The following is a 6336-nucleotide window of genomic DNA, read 5'->3' as shown; positions in this document are numbered from 1 at the left end:
AACTGCCACAATGCTTCCACACACGCATATATAATTTAGTTTATTTAGTGATTATAAGACAATATACTTTTAAGTGTCAACAATGTATCAAGTTACATATTAATTTTTATAACCATACCAGCTATTAAATATTTTAATATACTCTAGCTTCTGATTTTATTACCCACTCCTCCCCCAGACCTGATTGACATTCTAGTGAAAGTGAACCAGTCACTCTTACCTAGATACACCTTGTGTTTTCCTGCCTACTGGTATGTACTTTGGCCCTAGAAATGCTGAGGAAAGTCCTCATGTCAGCCAGTTCTTCTTTGCAGCAGTTTAGTTCAACAAACATTTATAGAGCAGTTGCTAGGTAGCAACTAAAGAGAAAACAGTAATAAGGAGACTGGAAATGATGGGAAGTTCCGGGGCATGGCTGTGTGTCTGGAGTCTCATTCATTGGCTGAGTCAACAGACTTGAAGGGGGCTCTCTCCTTCATTGTACCGTCTGCAGGACACCCCAGGGCCTTGTTCTCTTTGAAAAGGGAAGAAACCCCCCTCTTTCTCCATTATTTTTATTTGCTTCCAACTTCCCCATTTCCCTTCCACCTCCTTAACTCAAGGCATTATTCTTGTTTAAACAAGGTAATAGTCTCGGTTTGAATTTTCCTCCATCCTTGACTAAGAAGAATGCAGTTTCTGCAATCTTTCTGAATGGGGCATGGTGATGGGGAAGCGGAGGAATGAAGGAAAGAACTAACTGCTCTGCATGATGACATGAAGTGTCACCACTGTTATAAAGAGGTAACCTTGTGAATAAGGCATTCTGAGGGGTTTGGAGTTCACTGTTAGAATGAATGTTTGCTATGGGAAATGGTGTGAGCGTGTGATACAAATGTAGCTGGCTGCACAATCTTAATAAGATAGAAGCAGGATAGCTGACTTATAACCCCATCGGCCTCTTTGGCATCCTTCCTTCTCAGGGCCTTTGCCCTAGCTCAAGGTTTCTTAATATTGGTACCTATTGACATTTTGGGCTGGATAACTCTTTCCTGTGGGGAGCTGTCCTGTTCGTTGAAGCACGTTTAGCAGCATCCCTGGCCTTTACCCACTGGATGCCAGTGGCATCCCCACCCCAGGTCATGATAATCAAACATGTCTATAGACATTGCCAAATGTCCTCTGGGGGACAAAATTAACCTTGGTTGACACCGACTGCTCTATCTGTTCCTTTTGCCTGGCACATGCTTCCCCCAAAGATCCATATTTCTATCTCCTTACATCCTTCAAATCTTTGTGCAGCTCTTACCCATCGAGACTGCTCCGACCACCTTATTTAATAATGCAAACTGCCCATCTCCTGACTCCTTCGTATCCCTTACCTTTCTCTACTTTTTAATTTTTATGACCATTTAATGTACCATACAACGTACTTATTTTTATGTATTTATATGTGTTTTCTTTCACTAGAATGTAAACTCCTTGAGGGAGCAGTTTTTCCCCCTGATGCTTTCTAAGCACTGACAACAGCTCCTCACATATGGTAGGAAAAAAACACACCAAACACGTGCAAAGATCCAGTGAAACTCTACCTTTCACTCCTGTCCTCTGAGGTCTCCACCAGAAAACTAAGTAACCATTTTTTTTCCTAGTTACTGGTATATCCTTTAGTTTCCTTATGCACAAATCAAGCAGTAAGAATATATATTTCTACTCCAAGCTTTTATTATTATTATTATTATTTTTTTAATCAAAAGTTGACATGCATAGGCACGTGTTCAGCATTTTTCTTTTTAAATTTAACCTTACATGCATTTTGATAAGAATTTCTTCATCTATTTTTTGATCTAAGATTTTTGCTTTCCTGTTTGAACTTTTCCTCTCTGTGGTTGAAACTTGGAGATCCACAGCCTAGTAACACAGACTCGCCTTCCCTGTCCTATAACAAAGAAAAAATTGGATTTGCCCTTTAAACTTGAATCTAGATTTCAACCAGACCCCAGCCGGGTCTCAGCCAGTCAGAAGTCTGCCCACCTTGTTTCCTGCATGAGAGTGATTCATTGACTTAAGTCCGCATGTCATTTGATTATTTTGGATTATGTGACAAGCTTTTTTTTTTCTTTCTTTCTTCTTTTTGATGTAAATTAAATTGGTTCCCTCAAGGACAGGGCCAGATATTGGTACTTCTTGGAAATCAGCCAGCCTGGGAGTGGGGACGCAGGCCGTGTTGTTCTGGACCTTTGAGCAAGAATCCCCTGGGGGGGTTCCTAGGCAACAGGAGGTGACCAGGGTAGAAGTACCTCGCACAACACTGGAGGTGACCTAGAAGTCACTTAGAATGGGCAACTCTGGGTTTCAGTGCAGCAGTAGGATGGCTTCCTCTGATCTCTTTCCACCCAGGATGGGCCTCAGCAACCCTGAAAAGGCAGAAACTGGGAGGCCCAGAGAGACAACTTGTTGCCTTAGGAATCTAAATGTTCCAAAGGCCCAGGAAATAAAATCTGACCTGGTGCGGGTGGTGTGACTCTGTGATGGGCACTTCATCCTGTGGAAACAAATGAGTGGTGTGTGTTTTGAAATTAAGCACTTAGTGATTATTACATTAGAAGTCTTAAAACATTTAGCTCTCAACTTATCAGTCCTCAATGTATGACATTTCATGTTAGCCAAAATGACTTTTTTAAAGACCTAAAAGATAAAATACATACCAACCTTTGAAATTGTAAACAAAGAATTAGAATGACAGATCACTACTGGTTAAAAGAAGTTATTATCTTGGGTGTACATACAAGAGATTTTCTTCTCATTTGGGAGGGGCATGTGCAGGTCACGATAATTAAACACTGTTTTTCTCTCTTAGTTCCAGAAAGGTTAGCATGAAGTTCCAGCAGGCAAAAAGAACAGCTGGATCATGCATCTTTCAAATGGGAAAAACTTGTGTCCTTAATCATGGATGAACCCGTGAGGAAATACTTTAGAAAAGACTGAACTCATCCATCCTTTCATAGAATATGCAATCTAATCAGTGCCCTGAGCAAAGCAGAGGGGAAGGATTAGGAATAATAGTCTGTGTTTATTTTTGTCTGGGATCTATGGAAATGTAGGTTTATGACTTGACTTGAGCTTTCACAGTTAAAATAGATGGTGTGTATAATAGCGCTTGCTGCCAGGCCTGGGTGGGGCCTCACTGGATTTCACAAGGTAAGTGGGCAGCCAGGGCCCTCCAGAGCCGCAGTTGCCTTTCTTGTCTCTAGACTGGAACCCTTTGCACCAAGCCCCCCGACGAGCTCCTGACTGCACAGTGGCCAGCTGTGGCCATTGCCCCTGCCGTCTCCTACCCTCCTCTGTCACTGTCACTGACACAGCAGTGTCACGGTCAGGTCTCCAATAACCACGTTTAGTTATTTTTGCTGGGAAGAGAGATAGCCATTAGTTTAGGTCTTCTTAATTTCCTAATTTTAGTATACATACTAATATAGTTTATTTTAAGCTGTAAACAATATTTCTTTTTTGCAACTTGATCTCAGATCTTTGATTTGTAGTGTGTTTTGTGGGGAGGAGTCTAGGTAACTTTTTTTTTTTTTTTGGATGCATATTTGGTTTTACTGGGGGTCAGGGACAGGGCGGGGGCTTTCAGGGGTTGGCTGCCATGGTCTCCTTGATCCAGTCCAGGAAGGACAGAAATTTGGTAAAGACGCCAGGCATATGGGGTCAACCACACGGGCTGTGTCCCCAAGATGTGCTTCCTTGAAACACACCATCATAGATCCGCGGGCCCCCTGAGTCACACACACAGGTGTCCTTGCCACCCTGCAAGTGTCCAGCACACAGCATGACGTCTGTCACCTTCTGGGGGTGGGCATTGGCACACACATTGTTGGGCAGGAGCTTGGGGTCCACACACTGGAGCTCATCTGGGTACTCATCTACAAGTGGATCTAGTTCGATGTTGCCCCAGCCAGAGGCATAGCAGGTGCTCTGCAGTTGGGGTTCTTGGGTGGGCAGGTAGGTGTAGTCTTCTTCTGGATAGGTGGTGAGGTTCTTCAGGAGGCTCAAGTTGAATTGAGCGTGTGAGAAGCTCTTACTGACCTGGACAAACTGTGCTGTATCTTCATTCTCAAATAGGTTATGGCGACCCAGCCAGAGCTGGTAATTACTGGGGAGAGAGAGGGACCCAGGGAATGAGGAGAGAGGAGGGGAAAGGAAGAAGGGGCAGGGCAGCATGGAGGCAGGTTCTAAAGGAGAAAAAGAGAAACAAGAAAAACACTGAGCATGAAAGGTTTAGAATCATGGAGAAATAGAGACAGTGAGAAAGCAAAAGAATGTGACAGTGAGAAAAGCAGATCCAGAGACAAAGAGAAAGGCAGTGAAAAACAGCTTAAAAAGATACAGGAAATGAGAAAGGCAGAGGGGAGAACAGACAGATAGAGGGAGCAGAAAGGAGGCAGGGTGAGAAGGAGAAAAGACAGAGATAGTGAGAAACAGACAAATGGAAGAAGCAGGAGTGAAAGAACAGAGCAAGGGAGGAGAGTGAGAAATAGACAAAGTGGGAAAGGAATGGAAGAAGTAAAGAGAGAATGAGAAACAGGCAGAGGAGGCTAGGAGGTCTTTTTCTGTTTTGTTTTAAAAAGCTCTATTGAGCTATACACCACAGAGTTCACCCATTTAAAGTGTACAATTCAATGGATTTAGTATACTCACAGAACTGTGCAACCATCACCTAAATGTAGTTTTAGAGCATGTTCATCACACCAGAAAGAAATTTTGTGCCTATTAACAGTTACTCGCCATTTCCTCTCCTCCCCCAATGCTTGGCAACCACTAATCTCCTTTCTGTCTCTGTAGATTTGTCTATTCCGGTCATTTCATTCAGTATGTGGTCTTTTTTGACGGGCTTCTTACACATGACATAATATTTTCAAGGTTCATCCATGTTGTAGCAGGTGTCAGTAATTCATTCCTTTTTTTATTACCGAGTAATGTTCCATTGTATAGATAAACTACATTTTATTCATCCCTTCATCAGTTGATGGGTATTTGAGTTGTTTCCGCCTTTTAACTGTTGTGAATAACGCTGCAATGATCATTCATACACAAGGTTTTGCGTGGATGTGTGTTTTCATTTCTCTTGGGTATATACCTGGGAGTGGGATTGCTGGGTTATATGGTAATTTTATGTTTAACATTTTGAGGAACTACTAGACTGTTCTCTGCTTTTTTACAGAGTGATAATACTATAGCCAGTGGTTTCTGTTAGGATTTGAGTGAAGAGCCATATGTGAAATAGTGGGGGTCACAGTTGTATTTGCATACCACAAATAAAACTCTTTCAGGCAACTGGAAAATGCTCTTTTGTAATCTAAGAGTTTCTGTCTTTGACCCACTTTCCCTTTCTTCCTCCTCACCTCCATTGTCAATTGTTTTATTTTCTCATCAATGTTGATCGAGCCAGGTTACCAGTATTAAAGGATTACAACAAGAGGAAAACCAGATAAATAAACAGTTATGAGAGCACCATGGGACACAGCAGTGCACACTGGGCCATACTGGCCTATGCTTTATTCACCCTGTATTCTCTTTGAATAAAACTTAAATTTTAAAAAGACAACTGTGTTTGCTAACAAAGTCTAAAGAGTAACAATATTTTTATCTGTCTCCTGAACAATACAATTAACTAGTCGAGCATAAAATTCCTTCTTCATTCCCTTCTTCCAATCTCTACATTTCAATCAAACATTTTATTTTTCCCTTGTTATTATATTTGAAGTCCACATTTATTTAGATTTACTAACAAATATAATTGACACCTTTGCTTACTATTGCTACTGGCTTCCTATTCCTTTCGTCTGGATTCATTTCCCCTTTCCTGAAATATATTCATTAGTAATTCTTTCAGGAAGGATCTGGTCATATTTTATCTCTATTCTTGAATGATTGCTTATCGGGTATATTAGGCAGGATAAATCACACTCTTCAGCTGCTGTCTCAAGATTCAGATTAGTCTGCTCAGGAGTCAGCTATGCTCAGTGTCTTTTGCCTTTTCCTCTCTACCACCTTCATTGTTAAATCTCTGTGGCTTAACACTATTAAAATGAAATTCTCATTCATGCTTCAGTTTAATATGGGTCAGATGACTCTCCCGAGTGGTTTCCTCCAACCAGTGACTCAGGGATCTTGCTTCTTCTGTTTTGTGGTCCTGTCATACTCAAGTCCTTTCCAGGGTGAGCACGGCTTTTTGTTTTCGATCTTAGTTTTTCCAGACAAACCTAGATGTGGTGCACATAACATCCACTATGTCATGTTGGCCAGAAATCCAGCTGCATGGCCCCAAGGGAAATGGGAAATGTAGGCATCCTA

At 41.7% G+C, this 6336-nt stretch overlaps 1 long non-coding RNA gene and 1 pseudogene across 1 annotated transcript in view; one reads left to right on the top strand and one right to left on the bottom strand.

The window, feature by feature from the left end:
- The first annotated feature begins 495 nt into the window (after window positions 1-495).
- LOC141573094 (uncharacterized) overlaps window positions 496-6336 on the top strand; it is a 44318-nt gene continuing 38477 nt past the window's right edge. Inside the window, exon 1 of the long non-coding RNA XR_012498656.2 lies at window positions 496-783. This is a non-coding gene — a long non-coding RNA (uncharacterized LOC141573094). The remainder of the gene's footprint in view (window positions 784-6336) is intronic.
- The window catches only part of LOC109444669 (kallikrein-1 pseudogene), a 34029-nt pseudogene continuing 31305 nt past the window's right edge, over window positions 3613-6336 (bottom strand).

Source organism: Rhinolophus sinicus, chromosome 4 (assembly GCF_057876585.1).
Source record: "Rhinolophus sinicus isolate RSI-liver-muscle chromosome 4, RSI-T2T, whole genome shotgun sequence".
Lineage (NCBI taxonomy): Eukaryota > Metazoa > Chordata > Mammalia > Chiroptera > Rhinolophidae > Rhinolophus > Rhinolophus sinicus.
Note: the sequence above shows the minus strand (reverse complement) of the source record. Positions and strands in the feature narration are given on the sequence as shown.